Genomic DNA, 20,203 nt, shown 5'->3' on the forward strand with positions numbered 1-20,203 from the left:
CAGGAAAATATGAAGGTGAAGAGTTCTGGGGGTGGCAAAGTCGGCTCGGGGAAGCTGGAGGAGAAGTAAGGGAGAGTGGTATGGTGACTGTGACCAACACATGTTATATATGCACCCATGAAAGGCTGCAGTGAACCCGATTATTTTGTACAATCAGGGCATGAAAATGAAAAGAACTTGAGAATTTCTATCTGGATGAGTTTCGGGAGGTTTCCACAGTTCAGTGTTTTTTAAAAACTTCCCTTGAATGGGGAGAATGAGAAGAATGACTGTTCATGTGTGTAGTTTCCACATCAAGAAAAGGGGAAGGGGCTGAGTGAGGTGGACACAGATGCAGGCATCATGCTTTGGTATCTTACTTTTAAGTCATGTGTGTGTGTGTGTGTGTGTTACCTATTTAAAATAAGATAAAATTTACAAAGAACAGTTAATGTATGGGCATTGGCTGAATTCATAAGTGTCTTTGGGATCTTTGGGAATAGACCGTCATGAAGAATCAATGCTTTCAGGGAACAGACCTCAGGCTGAGTGTCAGATGCCAGAGTGCACAGGTGCTCACAGGTGTTCATTGTTGCTTCCTTATGCCATTGAAGGTCATTCTTGCCATTCCCTGGAGAAATTAAACATTATCTATTAAACAATTGAGCAATGAGCAGAACAGTTTTCTGGAGTAGCAAACTAAGAAAGTAAAATGTTCCGATGACCCCTGCCACAGAGGAGGTTTAAGAAACTCATCATCATTTGCTCACATCCTTGGCACTGTGTGTGTTAAACTAGTGCTGGAACCCAATCGGCTTCCCACCTGCATCCAAGTCATCATCTCTCTAATTTTTAATGTTCTCAAACATTACCTGTTGAAGCTGTTAAATCCGGTAAGTACTTTCACATACCCAATTAAATACCCAATTACCAATTTGAGACTCTTGACTTACGTCTTAAAACGAAACAAACCCGCCCTGCAGCTGCATTGTTAATGGGTGTAGATTTTGAGGTAAGCAATGCTAGCTCTTCTCTCACAGTGTAAGTGGAAGTATGATGTTGTGCTCCTATGTCATGCCCCATGAACTGCCCACGCCGGTGTTGGCCATAATTTTGTATGTCCTTTCAAGGGGAGGAAGAAGATTGGGGCAAACAGTAGCTGTCAGGGCCCAGGCAGGAGTACTAGAGCAATTCCCATTTCATGAAAATCATAGTGCCTTTGTATTAAGGCCAGGAAACCAAACCAGGAAGTCTAGAGCTCTAGTTGTGAATATAAATATGTATTTAACAAGATTATTTCCTAAACATTTAGCTTGGACACAGAGAGTACCCTGGGTCCTTGGCCAGGATGTGCGTCATCTTTAGGCTCACCCCAGCTCAAGGCAATTTGAAAGGAGGAACTCATAGACTGACTGCGTATCTGTACCTGCTTGCCCAGTGCTTTCCCCTTAGTGAGCTTGCCTGTTTCCTTGTGGAAGCAGAAATGGGGCTTGGGGAAAGAAGCGCAACTGTGCTTTGCTTCCCGTGAGCTCAGCCCACCTCTCCATATCACCCTTCCTTTCAGTGTGTGTTCTTCCAACCCTCCTACGTGATCATAAGAGATGATGGTAGTGAGAAGTGTGCCCCGTGGCATCTTTGATATCCTGCCTGTATTCTAGCACTCAGGGATATCCCTCTTTTTCTGAAATACATCTCCTAAGGAGTGCAGCTATTTTCTGTCACCTGGCTACTTCCTGCATCATCTTCCATCTCCATCACTTTCATGTTACTTTCAGGATGCACACAGTAAACATTGTTTGAATGCATGTTATTTGTGCTTTTAAATTTTCTGGGAGAGAAAAAAAAAGTCATGCTGCTTTATGATCCAAGTGTTGGCAGTTTAACTCCCTCTTAAGTGACAGAAAATTTACATATACTTCCCATATCTGGCTGTGATTCTCTCCAGGGGAATTTAGGAAAGAATTATGAGCATAGGGTTTTGCCACTCCCAGCAGGAAGAAAAAAAAACCTTCATATAACATTAGGCTCCTTTCCTGCAAAGAGGATTCTCCAGCCCTGCTCTCAGGCAGCTCCTCTTAGCCATGCAGAAGGGATGGCAAGGATGGCCCTCCTTTCATGCATCTCGGATGAGTCTTGGAAGAATGTATGAGGAGCTGAAAACAGCCCGAGTGTTAGACATGCAGAGTATGTATTTCTCATGTCCTGCTTGGATTTGCAAAGGTGTAGAGCTTTCTGCATTACCCAGGAAGTCCATTGCTGTGTTTGTTTCTCATTCTGTTAGGTCCAGGTATCTGGACCTGAGAAGATGGTCCCCACAGTGTCAGCATGCATTCATTTCTGTTACTTTCGGAGTCAGAGAATGTTAAGACTAGAAGGAGTAAATACTGTTTCCCTGGCCCAGGTTCAATATTAAAATTGATAATAGACTCAAACAGGAAAGGTCCGTGTGCCGAGGCAGATAGGCAGCATGTGTCCTGTTTCCCCAGATTCCCAGTCCCCCCGCTGCTCCCTGAGGCCGCCTTCATGTTAGTATTGCTGCTGCTGTTTGCCATCCGGCAGTGGTGCACAAGGTTCATTGCCATGTGGAGCATCCTCCCCATGCGACGGGATGCGTAGATTTTAGGTAAAATCCTGTGCCGTTAATGTTGTTTTGCCATCGGATGAACAGGAGAAATACAGGATCTTCAGACAAAAGAAACATTGTTCTGCACTAGAAAGCTACTTTAGTAAGCTTGTCCATTCGGCAGAAAGCAAAGAGCATTAGTTTTCTCTTAGGGGCAATAGGCTGAGCTGTAATTCTTTGAACACTATAGATCTGAGACCCTATAAACAACATACCTTTGTGAGGCTCGCAACAAGAAACTTTTTTTTTTGATTCTTACATAAACTTCCCTTTACTTTGTTCTAGCAGCAAACAAACTTTTCCATAGGGAAAAAAATAGCTATTAATTAGCTTTAGCCTTTTGAATAGAGGTGACCTTCCACCTGTCATAATGCATGAGCTGCATAGTAAAGACTTTAATGAACAAGACAGCATGGAGTGCGTGTGGCCTCCTATGTAATGAGGTTTGTTTCCGTGGCTAGAACTGGAACAGGAGTGTTGATGATAACCTTTTGTCTTTTGAAAGCAATGCTTTTAGGTAAAAACAAGGAATGAATTTGATCTGATGTCACTTCTGCATTCACCCCTCCCCCATCTGCATTTCTCTTCTGAAAAAAACCTGCACAACCCTCTGTGGTAGTGTAGACTTAAGACGGAGACCAGTGGCATGATGAATCCATCATGTACAAATTTGGACCTCTGATCTGAGGGCTGTCCCTTCAGCTCTTTTTGCTCTTCACTTTAATGCACAACCCAGCAGCCTTCCTCTCCAGCCTCTGCCCTCATTCAGCATGCAGATTCTCAGACAAAATCTTTCCATGAGAGAAGAGTATGCAATTTACCAAGGACAAAGATATTGCCTTCAAAATCCCCACTGCTTAAGATTTGTAAGTGCCTATTTGGAGTGTTCAGTGTATTTTAATTTTAGTTTGTAATCAAGAGCATCCATTACCTCATTTCTAGGACAAAAAATTGACAGTCTGGGGATTCTGCATATGTACATCAGCAAAATTATGTTCCTTGTCTATTGGAGCCAGGTGTGGTGTTATATGAATTGTCAGATGTGTCCTGGGGAAGATAGAACTGGAGTTTGGGCGCATAGAGTCTGCGTCTGTTATGTTTGGACGCTGTTCCCACGCTCTTCCGCCACATCCTCATTGTTCTCAATCAAGGAAGAGAGATCCAGAGGGTGGACTTCCAGCTGCAAAATAAATCACCTTACAAGAAGTCCTCAGTAGATGGTGGGAGCAAATGGAAAAGAAAAACAATCAAAACAAACACCACTGCCGAACAGCAGTGACCTTTCCTGTCCTTCCTTTTGAATGGCTGTCATGGTCCTTCCAGCCCAGAAACAAAGTCACTGTGGTCCTATCCCTTTGTTACCAATCCCAAATCAGTCACATTTGGCCATCTCTATCTTTAGTTTCTCCCCTCTGAAAAGGTGATTTAGACATTGTTCATTCCTACACTTAAACAAGTGACTGTCCATAGTATTTATCCTACCTTTTGGAAAGATTTTGTTTCCTTTCTTGGTCCAAGCCCTACTTAAGAATTTAACTTTTTTAAATGATTACCTTAGCTTTTGAAAACCTCTACTTGAGCTGAAATATAGGACCATATCCAAATTTCCTGCACAACTACTACACACATTACACAACAGCATTATCAGGGATGTTCTCAGCTGAGTTTCTTGCATTCAAAATTTAAATTTTTTTGATCATTCTATCTGTGTCCATCTTGTTGACTCTGTTCCCACAGAGAACCTTCATTAATACAGGAGTGAGCTGGGTGCCTTTTACCCGTTTATGATGATCCTCTTTGCTTAAAGAATCAACATTGTTTTCTAATATAACATTGTAGCCTTTATCAGTAGTCCAGACTTGAATGATGAGCATTTCTGAGTAGTCTTATAGCTAAACAAGTGTGCTCTACCTGTGACAAAGCAGGTTGACTCATACCCATGGTGTTTGTAGACAGAGAATCAGGAGAGGGGAGAGGTTGGTGTCAAGAGGTCATCATTTAGTATTTGAGACAGACAGTGATATCCCTCGGTGGAATTCTCAGTTGCGTAAAGTTACTGCCTCTGCCAAATGGGGGAAGCGTCTTAGTTCATGATCCTCAGCAATGATATCTGAGTAAACTGTAATTTCAATTAAAGGTAAGCATCAAAGCTTTTGATGTTAGCAATCGTTTTTGCAAAAATATCAAATTTTGCAAAATTTGATCCAGTTTTAAACATTTATTTTCTTGTTTTGTGTATGTGGTGGTGGATTGGGGCACTCCTTCAGTGTGTTGTATAGAGAGGAGAGGATAACTTAAAGGAGTTGGCTCTCCCCCCCCCCTCTCTCTCGGTCTCAGAGATCGTACCTTCAAATGCCATTCAGTCATGGGCATTGAATGACAGTAGGAGAACGCAGACAAGCTATACTGGATAGGAAAGTTTTGGTCATTTGCACTGAAGGTAGTAAAAGTTTGGCTGGTTGCTGGTTGTGAGAGTTCTTGTGACCTTTAGATCCACTGATGACATCATCTGACACAGTCCCAGATTACAGCTTGAGGGGAAAAACGGCCCACAGCTCCTGTTTATCTTGAACATGGAAGTTCCCTAAACTGTGACAAATGCCTATATAGATAGGGATGGTGAAAGGGTTTTCTCTTCATACCTTGGAATCATCCTGACATTTTGAGCAGCCTGTCTACTTAATGTCCATAGCATTCATTCCGTGTTTACTCACCACTGATGCCATCTGCTAGATACATTATTTGTCTCCCAAGAGGAGCTCAGAGTGGCTTTCTTGCACTGTGGAAGAATACAATGAGATATAAAATACTGCTATAGATTATAGACAAAACAAAAAATAAGTTTTCAAAGTCAATTGTCTCTAAATTCTTTGAGAGTGTGGTCAAAGAATGAGCCTCTAAACTGGTATAGGAGGTCATTCTGTTTATGGATTGCTTTCATTGGTTAATCAATAAAGAAATTGCTTGGCCTGATAGGGCAGAACTTAGGTAGGCAGAGAAGACAGAACTGAATTCTGGGAGGAAGAAAGTAGAGTCAGAGAGCTGCCATGGAGACGCCAGGTCAGACATGCTAAATATTTCTCAGTAAGCAACGACCTCGTGGTCAATGCAAATTAATAGAAACGGATTAAATCAAGATGTGAGAGTTAGCCAATAGGAGGCTAGAGCTAATGGATAAGCAGTGTTTTAATTAATACAGTTTCTGTGTGGTTATTTCAGGTGTAAACTAGCCGGGCAGCCAGAACAATGGGTCCCGCTCCCTGTAACACTAAACCATTACTCTAGATAACAAGATAACCATAGATACGTTGCATCATTAATTAAAAAACCAGTGTACTCAAATAGGAGGTCAGATAGGGCTGGTGCCAAGCATGTGCTTATACCACATTTGACATTTTTGATGTATTTTTATACTGCTGATATTTTCTTCTGTGTCTGAAAATGGGAAATGGGAACCTCAGTAGGAGTCAGTGATGGACCATGAAGGGAGTGGGTGATGTGTTATGGATGGGTAGGACAATGCCTCATATTATAGACTACATAGGAAAGTTTTGGCAGGATTATTAAAAAAATACTGGAGACAATTTAAATAACAACTCTCAGGCTGTGAAAATGTAAAAATGGAAATGATGGTAATTATATTCTATAAAGAGCTCCTTGTCAACAAAATTTTTTAGTTGTTGGCATAAGTTATAAATTACTTTGAGAATAAGTTGAAGGAACATTTATACAATGTGTCTTAGAAGACTGTAACCAAGGGAAACATGAGTGGGGAAAAAAAAACCCTTTTGAGATACCTTTCCTGATAGACATGCAGCGCTTACATGTATGATCTGTAACACAAACTTTATGTCAGACTTTGGCTTATACATTGAAAGAATAGAAGACATCACTTCTGAAGAAAAGTTATAATTTTATTATCTTATGGATCTCAGGACTTTCATATTTGGCTCTTAGTTTAGCGTTAAGTCTAATACAGATTACTTTGCAATAGAAAGTGGTAATTTCTGCCACAAATTTCAGTTGGAATAAAGTAAACAATGAGGACCCTAAGAGAGACATACATGGATCTAATCTACATGGGAAGTAGACAAAGACCCGATCTCCTGTGTAAATTGGGAGCATGGGGACTATGGGAGAGGGTTGAAGTGGAGGGGAGAGAAAAGGAGGGGAGCAGAGAAAAATGCTCAATAAAATGCTAAAAAAATTCTCCAATAAAATCAATCAATTAAAAAAATAGACAACTCAAAAAAAGAAATAAAGTAAAATTTTGTATCAATCCAATATCATGCAAAGCACTGGAGAATTCTGGGAAATGTCATGCTTTAATAAAGTTGCTCTCTGTCAGACATAAACCACATCTGTCCATTATGTTACCCCTGCTATTTAGTTTTTAGTGTGACACCTTGATCTTCCAGTAGAAGATTCGAGGTGATAATCACTTACTGAAAACCCATTCCCTAGTGTAGGCACTGAGAGGTTGAAGAGACCTCTGAAAATCTGTCTGAACCTAGGAGAATCAAGTTGAGTTACTCCCATTAGCATTTACAAAAGCTACAGCTTCTTTCTGTCACTGAGTAATGGCTCTTTATAGTGACTGTTCTCTGCTTCACATTGGTTTTATCAAATGTGGTAGTTTGAATGAGAATTGCTAACATAGGCTCATATATTTGAAATTTGGCCCTGCACCAATAGTTAGAACTATTTGGAAAGGATTAGGAGGTATAGGCTTATGAGAGAAGATGTGTCCCTGGGGGTGGGCTTTGAGCCTTCAAAAGTCCCCACCATTCCTAGTTAGTCTCTGTGTTCTCTCTGTTTCTCTGTCTCTCTCTTTCTCTCTCTCTCTTGCTCTCGCTCCGTGTGTGTGTGTGTGTGTGTGTGTGTGTGTGTGTGTGTGTGTGTGATTCATGCTTGTGGTTCAGTTCTCAGCTATTGCTCCATGTCTGCCTGCCTCCACCATACTCACTGTTGTGAAGGTCATGGACTCATTCTGAAACTGTAAGCCCTAATAAACTCTTTTGTCTGTAAGTTGCCTTGGTCATGGTGTCTTATCACAGCAATAAAACAGTAAGACATCATGGGAGTCTCTCTTGTAGGTGCTATAGCTGAGGGAGGGGAAGAAAGGAGGGGCCTAGCACATGGAAGATTACATGCATTGTGGCCAGCTGAGTTGAGACGTGTGGGTTTATTGATAGTTGTGTCTCATTTCCTTAGGACAGTGAATCCAGCAATTATGTTGTAATTTATGTGGAAATTAAATATAAAACTGAGCATATTAATACTCATTCAGCATTCATTCCTCTTGTTCTAAATCTTCATCACTATAGTACTTTGAAAAGACCCCAGAGATTTTTCTTAGGAAGAATCCGTTTAACACATGTGGCTTCACTCATTTCAAAAATGACTCCTAGGCTGTTTCAAAATGGTAATGGCATGCATAACAGTATGTTCCGCCTGGGAACGTGCAGCAGGAGTCACGGAGGTGCAGAGGGGTGACGCTGATTTCCGTGTGTGCGGCAGCTCTTTACCATATGGAGTAATCTGCTAGTCAGGTGTAACTGCTTAGTCTCCCTGGCATATCTGCTTCAAATGAGTCCAAATTTCAAAAGTTTTAAAATTAATAATAATAATAATAATAGAGACATGATCGATGAGCGTAGAGGATGAAGTGTTTGTAACCACAGTGATCAGTACATACAGCTCTATGGCTAATTCTAATGGTGTGGAGATGATGTGACCTTCTGCAGATTGGAATCAGAACACTGAGTCCACACACCACCAATTACTTTGAAAGAATGTATTCTCAGGGTATTTATAATATGCCAGATAAAACAACTCATAAAAACACAAAGTGGACGGTGATATATCCACTAGGTATCTAACTGACCTTCAGGACTGTTATTTTTGTATTAATCATAATTTCGATTTTATATTGACTGAAATTTCTATATTGAGCCTCAACAGCTATGTGATTAGAATATCCACTGTATCTCTGTTTTCACTTCTATCATCTGGTCTCACCTGCTTTTTGCCATTTCTTCCTTGGACCATAGGAACCCGTGTTGCAAGGGAGGTCCCTGCTTTAATACACACTGCTGCCATGACTTATTCAGTGCAATAGTCAGTATAAAGAAAAAAAGTCTGTCTAATTACATCTTGATTCATGCTCATAAAGCCTTTTATACCAGGCTCTTAATGACTTGCCCTTGTTTTTGTCCATTATCTTTCAATTTCTTCTTTCCTCATAAAGCTTTATCATCCTAGACAAAGAAACTTGTCTTATTTGAGGTGTTAACTCTTTCACATCCCTACACGTTGCACTAACTATTATACCCCCAAAATCTTTCTGTACCTAAAAATGTCTTGGGATTTTTATCTTTAGTTATCTAAAGAAATAGAACATGTAAAGTATATACATACATGCATATGTATTGTATATATACATGTTTGTGTGTAATGCATATATATATATGCTTATGCACATATTATATATATATGTGTGTGTATATATGTATGTTATTTTTGACAGTATTCCATCACTGCGACAAAATATCTAAAATCACCATGACAAAATATCTGAAATCACCATACTAGAAAAGTTCTGCCCAAGCTTATGAGCCAGATGGACAAAACATTCAGAAACCACCACAAGCCAAAATAAACCCTTACTCTTCCACTTTTTTGCCGTGTATTTTATTGCAGCAACAAAAACCAACAAGCACGAACGTTGTAAGCAAATGCTGTCACTCTCAGTGCTTGCAAATGTCGCCTCCTACTTTAGAGACTGATTTCATTCTCGAGGAATTTTTTGAGAGATTGTGTTTTGATTTGCGTAATCCCTCATTCGCTCATGGATTATACTTTCATATTACAGTGACATGTTTGTGCAGCCCAGGGTCCCAGGTTTCTTTTCCTGTGCATTCCTTTCTGAGTTTATATCTGTTGGTGTTTATGATACTTGAGTATCATTCAGACGGACTTTGTGGATAGTAATAGAAGATTTTGTTTTTGTTGCACCCAGCTATTGTAATATTCTGTGTTCTACCACTTACGTTTTTGTTAAAAACCCACATGTGCATTTATGTGCTAGATCTCTGCCTTGGACGCTCCCCTCTGTTCCTGCATTTATGTGTCTGTTTTTCTAACGTAGCACATTGTCTGGGGTTGGTTTTATCACAAATCTTGTAATCACATCATGTTAGTCTTCCACTTTTCACTCAATGTCTGTTCCTCTAGCATTTATTTCCATATGAATTTCATACTCAATTTCCACCAAAATGCCCAGTGACATTTTTAGCATTAATAAATCTGCATATCAATTGAGGAGACTAACCTATTAATAATGCAGAGTTTTCTAGCCTCTTGCCTCTGTGACTCTTTAGATTAATTTGGAGATTTTTGCCATTTTAACCATACTGAATCATTCATTTGCTTGAACATGAGATAGTTTTATATTTGTTTAATTCCTTAATATCTTTCATTATGGTCTTTAGTGTGCAGATCTTTCACTTCTTTCATCAAATCAGAGCATATATTTGTGTGTGTGTATGTGTACTGTTACTTACCTATAGTAGATACTACCTTGAGTTAACCAAAATAACCTCAGCAAGCTTGAATCCCAGGTGGCTTTTATAATGTGGTGAAGTTTTTGTTTGAACCAGAATGTTTTGCTTGATTTTATATTCCAGTATCAAGCAGTAAAGAGTTAACATGTCAGATTCTGAGTGACATCACTCACTTTTTTAGACTATCAGTAATGCATGTCTTTATTTAAAATCTATGTAATTAGAGGTGTATCCAGTAAGTGGTTGTAAAGCAGAGAGCAGCTATGCCTGTCTTTGCTTGACTGATAGTTGTAATTATATTTGACAGCTTGTGTTTGCTAAGTAATAAAAGCTTTGATTTTTTTCAAAATACTAAGGATATTAAATATTTAAGAACTATTCCATTAGGAAATTGTGTTAATTCTGACTCTTCAAGTTTTAGCCACCTTCTTTTTTTTTTCTTCTCCCTCCTTTCTTCTCTTGCTTCCTCCTGCCCATGATCTTGTCGCAGAAGGAGACTGACGGTTGTAGGAAATCCTCTCATGTTTCATTTGTACTGAATATGTGTTGTGAAATACTATCCCCAGTAGTGACGCATGGCTGAGGGTGTAGCCTGGAGGAACTAAGACCCAGAACTACATCTCACAGTGGTCAGCATCCGTCCTCTTGCAAAACTGGAAGGGAATAAGTTGTCACCACCCTTCTCTCTTGTAAGATGTGTTTTCTCAGCTTTTCTCAGCTGAAACTTGCTTTTCTCAGCTTGTCAAGTTATAATAGATACTGAATTTATGCCAAATACGGTGCTTTCCTGAGGACAGTTACTGCTTCACCTATATTTCCAATATGTAATATTACTGCTGAAAGAAAGTGTAACAAATAAAGGACACTGTCTTATATTCAGTGATCTTATCTTCCACCTTCTTGTGGAGAAATTTAATTGATTCTTGGGTCAGGTAGCTGTGGCTTCGATTCTTCTGTGCTATGGTCTACTGTAAATCTCTTCTAAGAATAGATAAAAAGCAACGCTTACATTATTTTCCAGAGAAAATGAGGAAGTAAGAACAGAGCAGACTCTCTGTCTGTAGTTAACCCCTTCTGTTTCCTTGTTGTATATTGTATATTGCAGTCCTTAATAGTCCTGAGTTGAATCTCCTTCAAATTCTATCATAGTTGTTTCTCTGAGCATTTCCTTTACTTATTTGGCTGCTTGACTCAGTTCATTCCATGAATCAGAAGTTTCATATATTTCCCAGAAAGGGAACAGAAACGAATATTACTTTTGTAATTTTTTTCATATCCTATTTCACCTTCACTCCAAATACATTGAAATAGATTTGTTCTCCAAGACTATGACAGATTGTGTAAGGAAGTTAAACCATCCAGCACATTGACAATGGGTCACATCTCAGGGCTCAGGCCATGTTTCCAGGGATTTGGAAGCAAAAAAATTACTTGCTAAGGAGGCTGCTCGAATAAGGTTGTAGGAAAAAATAGTGTAAGTGGTTTTAATGCTGAAATTCCTCTCCTATTTCTCATGACGTTTCTGTAATTTCTTGATGTTTACCCTTCCTTATCACTCAAGGTCCTAGGATAATCCTCTTTTCCAATAAGTCTGGTAAACTATATCTTGATTTTTGAATCCTAGCAGTTAGACCTGAAATAAGTTTTTCTGTATTCCTAGTTTTTGATAGGCACAGAACTGTTCTTTATCTCAGGAAACCAATCAACCAGTGACTAATTCCCTTGTTTATGCATATACAATTTGTACTTGTGTCAACTTATGGGACAGAAGACATCAGATCTCATCGCTATTATATTGCTGTGAAGAAACACCATGACCAAAGTAAATCATCAAATAAAGCATTTAACTGGGGGCTCGCTTACAATTTCAGAACAATAGCTGAAAACAATATCCTGATCCACAGACCAAGAAAAAGAGAGGCCTAGAATGTGAGCTTTGCAAACCTTAAAGCCCACCCCTCGTGACATACTTCCTTCAAGAAAGCCCTATCTATTCCTAACAAGTTTATACCTTCTAATATTCTGATCCATCTCAAATAGTGGTGCTCTCTAATGACAAGCATTCAAATATATGAGCCTGTGGGGGCCATTCTTACCTAAACCACCATATATCATAAACCTAGTTTGGAGAGAGCAATGGGAACTCATGTTTTTAGGGTTTACACTTCTTTTCTGACTTTAGGATGTAAAGGCTCAAGACCATTTATGCTGTACCTGAACCCAGTCGTCTACTTGAAATAGATGTGTCACATTCTAACAGCATACTACATCGTCACTGGTAATTTGAAAATACAAAAACAAGAAGTACCTCAGCAAAGTTCTACGAAGTGGTACTTCTCCTATCAGTGGATAGATGGGTACCCTGAACTTCCCTGGAGAAGGCTTAATGCAAGATACCTTATCCTACTTATTTATAAGGGAAAACATTTTTTATATAAATGGTTCCTTTTTTTCATATCGTTTTGGAGAAACTTTGTGTTTTTTCCATCACTACCACTGCCACCATCATCATCACCATTCCCAACACCATTTTTCTCCTCCAGCTTAAAATAGTGATACCAAATAAGGAATCTTTTGTAAGAAGACTTCTTCCTTTATGGTTAGTCCCCATGGAGACCAAAACCATATATACTGAATCTCTACCTTCTTCACTTGGAACTAAAGAACAGGATGGCTTAGCAGTGTTCTCCTCCTGATGTGGGAGTGTCATATATCAATCTGTTGATTTCATTGGTTAAGCAATAAAGAAACTGCTTGGCCCTCATAGGTTAAACCATAGGTGGGAGGAGTAAACAGAACAGAATGCTGGGAGGAAGAGGAAGTGAGCTAAGACTCGACAGCTCTCCTCTCGGGGGCCCCTCTCCTGGGCGGACACGGGGATAGCTCTGCTCTCTGAGGCACACGCGATGAAGCTCCGACCCAGGATGGACGTAGCCTAGAATCTCCCTGGTAAGCCACCTCGTGGGCTACACAGATAATTAGAAATGGGCTAGTCCAGGTGCGAGAATTAGCCTAGAAGAGGCTAGATAGAAATGGGCCAAGCAGTGTTTAAATGAATATAGTTTGTGTGTTGTTATTTCAGGGCATAAGCTAGCCAGGCAGCCGGGGTGCTGGGGATGCAGCCCCTCCACTCCTAATTACAACATCCTCCCATCCCCAGAGTTCCTTATTAAAACTTGCAAATGGAAGGGTACTCGGGCCCAGTGAGGGTCCACAGAAGTCTTTACAGAGAGCCCTGGTTTCTAAGATGGAAAGAAAGGAGGACTGATCCCCAAAGCTGTATCTAGTAATTTGGGAAAATAGTCTGAACCCAGGATCACCACCTTCTGGACTTCAAACATATATGAGGTCCTAAACAAACACACCTTGATATGTTATATAACAAGAAATGGACGATATATAGAAAGCTGCATGTCCCATCTCCCACTAACTCTTGCAAAGGTGAGAAGAGTTCCCTACTTTGGACATTTTTGTGGTAATTATTCGGGAATTTTTGTTTTTCAGCTTTATAAACATTCAGCAACCTCACCTGACAAATTTGCTGATGCAGCTCAGATCTGAAGTCTATTTCTCATGCATATTATGAGGTCTATGATAATACATCAGAGTTTTAAAAGCTAGAAGGAAGCCCGTTTCCAATAAATACCATTTCTTTATCCTGCTCCTTTACAATGTTGATAGCCAGAAGCCATCCTTAAGTTTGCTTTGATGTCCTGAACCCATATTGCAAATTTCTTTTGTTGTAGCTGCTATATTTTTTTTTCTTTGTCGGTCACCCCTGGCAGAGTCAAAGAGCAACACTGGTAAGATTACAAATATCACTTTAAAAAATACAGAGAGTATATATTTCTCATCAAAAGCCTTGAAAATAAAATGTCAGGACATTAGACCATCTGAGCTGGAACCTGAGCTATACCACTAACACTGAGTTGCTCTTACATGAAAACTCATAATAAGACTAATGTATGATGCTGTTTAAAATATTTAAGGTATGTAGGCATGGTGATTCTCATGTTAGTTGCCTAGCTCTACATGCCATGCCTACGATATGCTGAATAGTTCCTCCACCTGCCTCTTCTTCAGTACATGATTTTAATATGTAGACCATGATAGCCAGGAACTTACTACATAGACCATGCTGGCCTTGAACTCATAGTGATCCTCTTGCCTCAGTCTTCCAAATGGTGGAATTAGAAGTATGTATCTCCAAGCCTACTTTATTTGTTGGTTTCTAATTAAGTGAAGTGTTTTCTAGGTGGGTATAATTAAAGTTTGTTTGTTATCTCCATCCTGTGATTCTATTCTGATTCTATTTTCATATGAAAATAGAATGTTTCATGGAAAGACTATCTTCTGAGACACATTTTGAAGCTTTAGTTCATGAGATGGAGATTAAATACAACTTGTATAACAGTGGTAATGATAATCTGGACACAATACTTTGTATCACTGTTTTTTAACTATATTTAAGCTATAGCCCAGAACCTAGGACCATGCTCTATTAAGATTAAAGAAAAATCATTAAGCCATTTTGTTTCTTCAGAGCCCATAGCAAAATGACCTGGAATTAATTTGCGCCAGGCTTTGGTCTTTCTTCAGTGACCATACAGGAATCAGTGGTCACCAAGAGTGGAAATAAGGCATCTAGAAATGTTGGCCTGGATACCTTCAAAACATAATGGATGAGTCTCGGTGTGTACAGTATGGACCCCAGAGGAGCCATTTTCAGATGTTTTATCCTATCTAGGAATGCATTCTTATTTTGATGTTAAAGACTAACACCTGTCTTAATTGCTAATCATCCATTCACCAAAGCCTAAATCTCAATGCTAAACTCTCTCTAGCTGGAAATTAGTAGTGCATACATTTTAACTATGTTTACCACATTGCTTTCTATTTAAGGAAAACAAAGCTCTGTGTATTTGTGACTTGAATTTATTTTGTCTTTCATTAACTTATTTGAGTAAAATGTTTGTTTATTTAAAGGGAAATATTAAGGAAACCATTCAGGAAACTATAAAAATCTTAGTAAGTATCATTAGAAAGAAAGGCTTCAATTAATCCTTACTTACTGAACATCCCATGCCAAGTAAAATGTGACATTTGACATTGTGGCAAGAATTTGCAGTAGAAAAAGCAGTGACTCAATGTTTCTCATGTATGTCGTGGGTTTACTAGTTATTAGGTGTGACTTTGACAAGTCAGCTCTTTATGTGCTTCAGTTTTCTCATCTATAAAAATGGAAAGCATAGTTTTTGCCTAAGTCACAGAGAATAATCAGATTGTACCAAAGAGATGTCTGCAATTACATACTGTTTTTAAAAGTATGTGGAAACCTGTGTCACACACTGATCAGTGGCTTAGATTCATGTGGAAATATATCCATCGCACATATGTTTGCGGACTCAGCACATGACGTAGATCTGATTTGATTCCTCCCAAACATCTTAAAGAAGCAGACATTGGATATTGTATCCAGGCTTGAAATAATCTATTTTTCACACAAACACAGTTCAGTGTCGAAATGTGCTAAGTGAAACCTACATAGATGAAATACATCTACGGTTGATAAATTAACCATAGATGTGTCTTTCTGGAAAGTTAACCAGTAGCCTGGAATATGAACAGTGAGCAAGAAACACTGTAAAAGCAAAGGAAATGACTTATCTACCAAGGGTGTGTCCTCTGCAGGAGGTCTGGAGCACAGACCTTGCCAGGAGCAAATGACAGCCGGAGCTTAGGGGATAAAAAGGGAAGTGAAATGTGCTGTCCCTAGCACCCAAGGGCAGGTCATCTAAGGCTTCGTAGGTCATGGTAAGAGGCTTGCATTTTACTCTAAATGCTTTGAAATACCACTTCATTTAAAAAACAGAATTCCCAGGGTTGGGGATTTAGTTCAGTCACAGAGTATTTGCCTAGCAAGTGCAAGGCCCTGGGTTTTGTCCTCAACTACAGAAGAAAAAAAAAAACATAATTCCCTATTCTGTATACAATTAGCTTGCCATATGTCATAGGCCAACTGGAAGAAATTGGGTGAAAATCATGAAAATTCATACCAGGGATAATTGTACACTGCCGGAAATGCTGTCTCTTTGCAACGGCACGTTGACTTTTCTCCACTTTAGTCCTTAAAGCTCCCACATTATTTCTTCAGATGACTTACGTATCACGGCTCACGCCGACCCCATCCATTCCCGCCATCCCCCTGTATGTATGCTGTGCTGCAGAATTTTCACCCCTCGTATTGCCACCTGGGTTCTTGATCAGAATCCCATCGTACTAGTCCCAGAATTACCCACAAAACATAAATATTTGTTAAATTGATAAGGATATGTCTAGTGGTTCTTGGGGGTCGGTCAGCCTCAGTATTAACTGAGTAGATTTAAAGTGTGTATGTCAGGGCCATGTCCCCAGAGGTTCCCATTCACACAGCTCATTATATTTACTGTAGAAGCTTCTGGGTGATCCTGATGCTCAGTTATTGCTGAGAACCAAGGAAGAGGGCGGTTACTGCAGTATCTCCGGGGACTGTCGTATGCACCTGCTGCTTTAAATGCCTGTATCTGTCTGTCCTTCATGGTTATTGAATGTACAACAGAAATTGCAGTACTTACTTAAAAGTTACTGAAAATAATTAATTGAGGATTATAGTTTATATAGATAATGAAGAACACAGCACTGTGGCATTTATTTTTTAATATGTTATTTGTTCTTTGAGAATATCACACATATACACAATGTATTTTGATCATACAAACACACACGCGCGCGCGCACACACACACACGCACACACACACTCTCTTCCACTCCAACTCCTCCTAACCTTCTAACTCATTTTCCACCCAACCTCATGTCCTCTTTTCTTTATCGCTGAGTCCAATTAGGGCTTCCAATATGGACTTGGCTTTAAGTTCAGCTGCTGAAGCATGGGCAGCCTATCATGAGTCATATCTCTGAAGAAAACTAACTCTTCCTCCACCTCTCTTCCAATCCATGTTGTCTGCTGTTAGGGGTAGGAAATGTTGATTGGCTTGATGTGAGTGCTGTGATATTTTTTATTCAGGCAATTAGTTTGCATTGAAGAGGTGCTTTCAACCATCTTTCTGGTAGAGTACTCTCTTCACTAGACAGGTGAGATTTGAGAGCTTTATTCATTCATTCATTCATTCATTCATTCATTCATTCATACCAGCTATGAACTCCCAATATCAGGAGGGAGTTAGATCACATTTTCTTCAAGGTTTGTATTCAGAAAGTCTGGAGTTATATAACTGCTTTGATGTTGTAAGAGGAAATTTTTGTTTAATTCTATAATAATGTGTATATAATAACATGATTTTAAGGCACCTGCTTCAGACTCAAAACTTGGATGTCGGAGATAATAACAATAAACAAAAATCAAACCACACCGGGCTTGGTGCCCAGGAAAACTAGCCAGATGACTAGATCTGGGAGAGTAATAAAGTAATTATGGAAATGAGGCAGGAGTGGATAGAGCTGTAACTGTATGCTTTATAGCATGAACCCTGCTGTAGGGTTTTGTGAGGGCTTTGGTCATTGAGGGTGGGGTTCCTAACCAATTAGTTCGTTTCAATGAAAAACGTTCAGTGGAATTTGCCTCCCTGACGTGTGTCTTAAACATGCCAAGAACATATGGTGTTCCTTCATTGTGTGAGAAATTTTAAAATGCTACAAACTCCTTGGAGAAACAAATAGACCAGAAGTAAAAAACAGGTGTTCTCAACAACTTTAACTGAGGTCAGGAAGAAAGCCTAGAGTTTCCCAGGATGCTGGTCTGCCGTACGATTTTCATAAATGGGAGGAAATCCTCCTGTGTGTCCAGGGGTGTGTCTAATGCACATGTCTAATACCCATTTCCTGTTATTGAAAAATAGTCTTTAATATGTTCTGCACATTTTCGGGCCTGCACATAGTCCAGGTGTGTCGTTTTTTTTAACAAGAAAGTGTAAGCACAGAGCACACTATCGGAGAGGCCCATTCAAGTCTCTTTCTCACCACAGGAGGTGTGTGTTGAATGAAGAAAAGTAATTAAAAGGAAAGAAAAGGTATGGTAGAGCAGAAAGTTTATTGTAGGTTAAAGGGAGAGCGTAGGTAAAGGCTGGGTCATTTGGGAGAGTCCAGAGTGGACATGACCAAGCTGAGCTGGCCGTGTGGAGAGATGGGGAGAGAAAGAGAGAGGGGAACCAGAGGCAGCAGCCAGGAGGCCAAAGGTACAAAAGGACAGGTAATCAAAATGTCTGGATTATATAGGGAGGAGCCTCTAGAGGAAGGCACTCCGGTCCCTGGGCTGGAGAGGTCAGGGTATGGGGTCTGCCAACCATATCCTGTAACAGCTGGGGACTGAGAGATGCTAGGAGAACTTGGCATCAAGTAATGATGTGTTAATTCCGCACCACAACCATTTGTTCCGGGTATGAGACTTAACACATAATGTTTGTGTGTGTGTGTGTGTGTGTGTGTGTGTGTGTGTGTGTGTGTGTGTAAAAATGGTGATTCCCAAAGTTTGCAATAGTCTAGAGCAGTGGTTCTCAACCTTCCTAGTGCTGTGGTCATTTAACACAGTTCCTCATGTTGCAGTGAGCTCCAACTATAAAATTTTCATTGCTACTTCATAATTGTAAGTTTGCTAGTATTACAAATTGTAATATAAATATCTGTGTTTTCCAATGTTCTGAGGGAACCCCTATGAAAGGGTTGTACACCCTCCCCCCTCAAAGGGTCATAACCAAAAGGTTGAGAACCCCTGGGCTAGAGGCTGAGAGGCCATTGGTGATCTTGTAAGGGGGGATAGTGAAGGAATGATGACTTGCTAACCACAGAAGAAAGGGAACTGGTGTGAAATGTTCAAACATTTTATCCAAATATAACTGAACTAATAAGCAACAAGCCCAAACATTATTTGATGTCTAAAATCATTTGCTAAATTCAGTTTAGGAGCAAAAGGAGACTGTACTAAAGCCATAAGGAGAGATTCCATGTTGGACCTGGAGATCCACCACAGCTGAAGGCAAAGTCACCTCGTTGACTTCTCTCTTAGGCTCTCGACTACTTCAGTAATGAGCTGCAGGATACATGAACCATAGAGGCTTTATTTAAAAATATGTGTTTGTGTGCATGCGTACATGGAGCTGAAGTTACAGCCTTCCAGCGTGGGTGCTTGGAACTCAACTCATGTCTTCTGCAAGAGCAGCAAATGCTTCTAACTGCTAAGCTATCACTGCAGACCTACAGAGGCTTCTTCTCAGCAACTATTGGAGCAGGTGTTTTCTCTCGCTCATCCCTCGAAACTCTATGCCACCTGCTAAGTATCTGCATAGTTATTAGAAACACAGGTACAATATTCCCCAGATGCACATTCTTCCTTAAGGCAGCAACTGGGATGAAATGCATTGCCGCCAGTGGTTTTTGGCACTATCCCTGGCTCCTTCATGATGTCTTGTGATTTCGCGTGGCTTCCCTGACTTCCACAGACATGACATAGTGGCCCGTTGGAAAGCCTTGTCGCGATCTGTAATGACCTCCTCCACCATCCTTGAGCCCTAAATTATCCGCGTAATCAAATGCAGGACTGTTTTGGAGTGCCTGTTTACCAGTACCTGTGCTTGACTTTGCCTGAGAGGTGATGCTGCCAATCTGCCTGCAGCACAGAAGATTAAAAACTACTTAGGGGGGAAAGATTGTCCTGGTCCTCAGGTTTAGGGACTAAAAGAATTCATGTTGGAGCTATGCCCAGAATCCTAGCCAGACAGTCTTAATCAGAGGTAAACTAGATACAAACTGGGTCATGCTATAAAGTCAAGTCCATCATGGAAGCCTGGTAACTACCCCCAAGGAATTGGTAACCTTTCCCGCACTTAAAATTCAGCCTTCCTAATGAGTCCTATCTGAGGCCTGCCTGCCCTGCATACCTCTTTCCCTGAGAGCTGGAATTGTGCACTTGTACCTTCCATTAAATTACTTGGTGTAATTCAGTTAAGATCTTTTCAGTTCAATTGGATGAAGACATAAATGAAG

The 20,203-nt window shown here is 40.0% G+C and overlaps 1 protein-coding gene across 3 annotated transcripts in view; it reads left to right on the forward strand.

Annotated features, from left to right (window-relative positions):
- The window catches only part of Stxbp6 (syntaxin binding protein 6), a 209,515-nt gene that overhangs the window by 140,005 nt on the left and 49,307 nt on the right, over nucleotides 1–20,203 (forward strand). The gene's annotated exons all lie outside the window — the stretch shown is intronic.

Source organism: Microtus pennsylvanicus, chromosome 14 (assembly GCF_037038515.1).
Source record: "Microtus pennsylvanicus isolate mMicPen1 chromosome 14, mMicPen1.hap1, whole genome shotgun sequence".
Lineage (NCBI taxonomy): Eukaryota > Metazoa > Chordata > Mammalia > Rodentia > Cricetidae > Microtus > Microtus pennsylvanicus.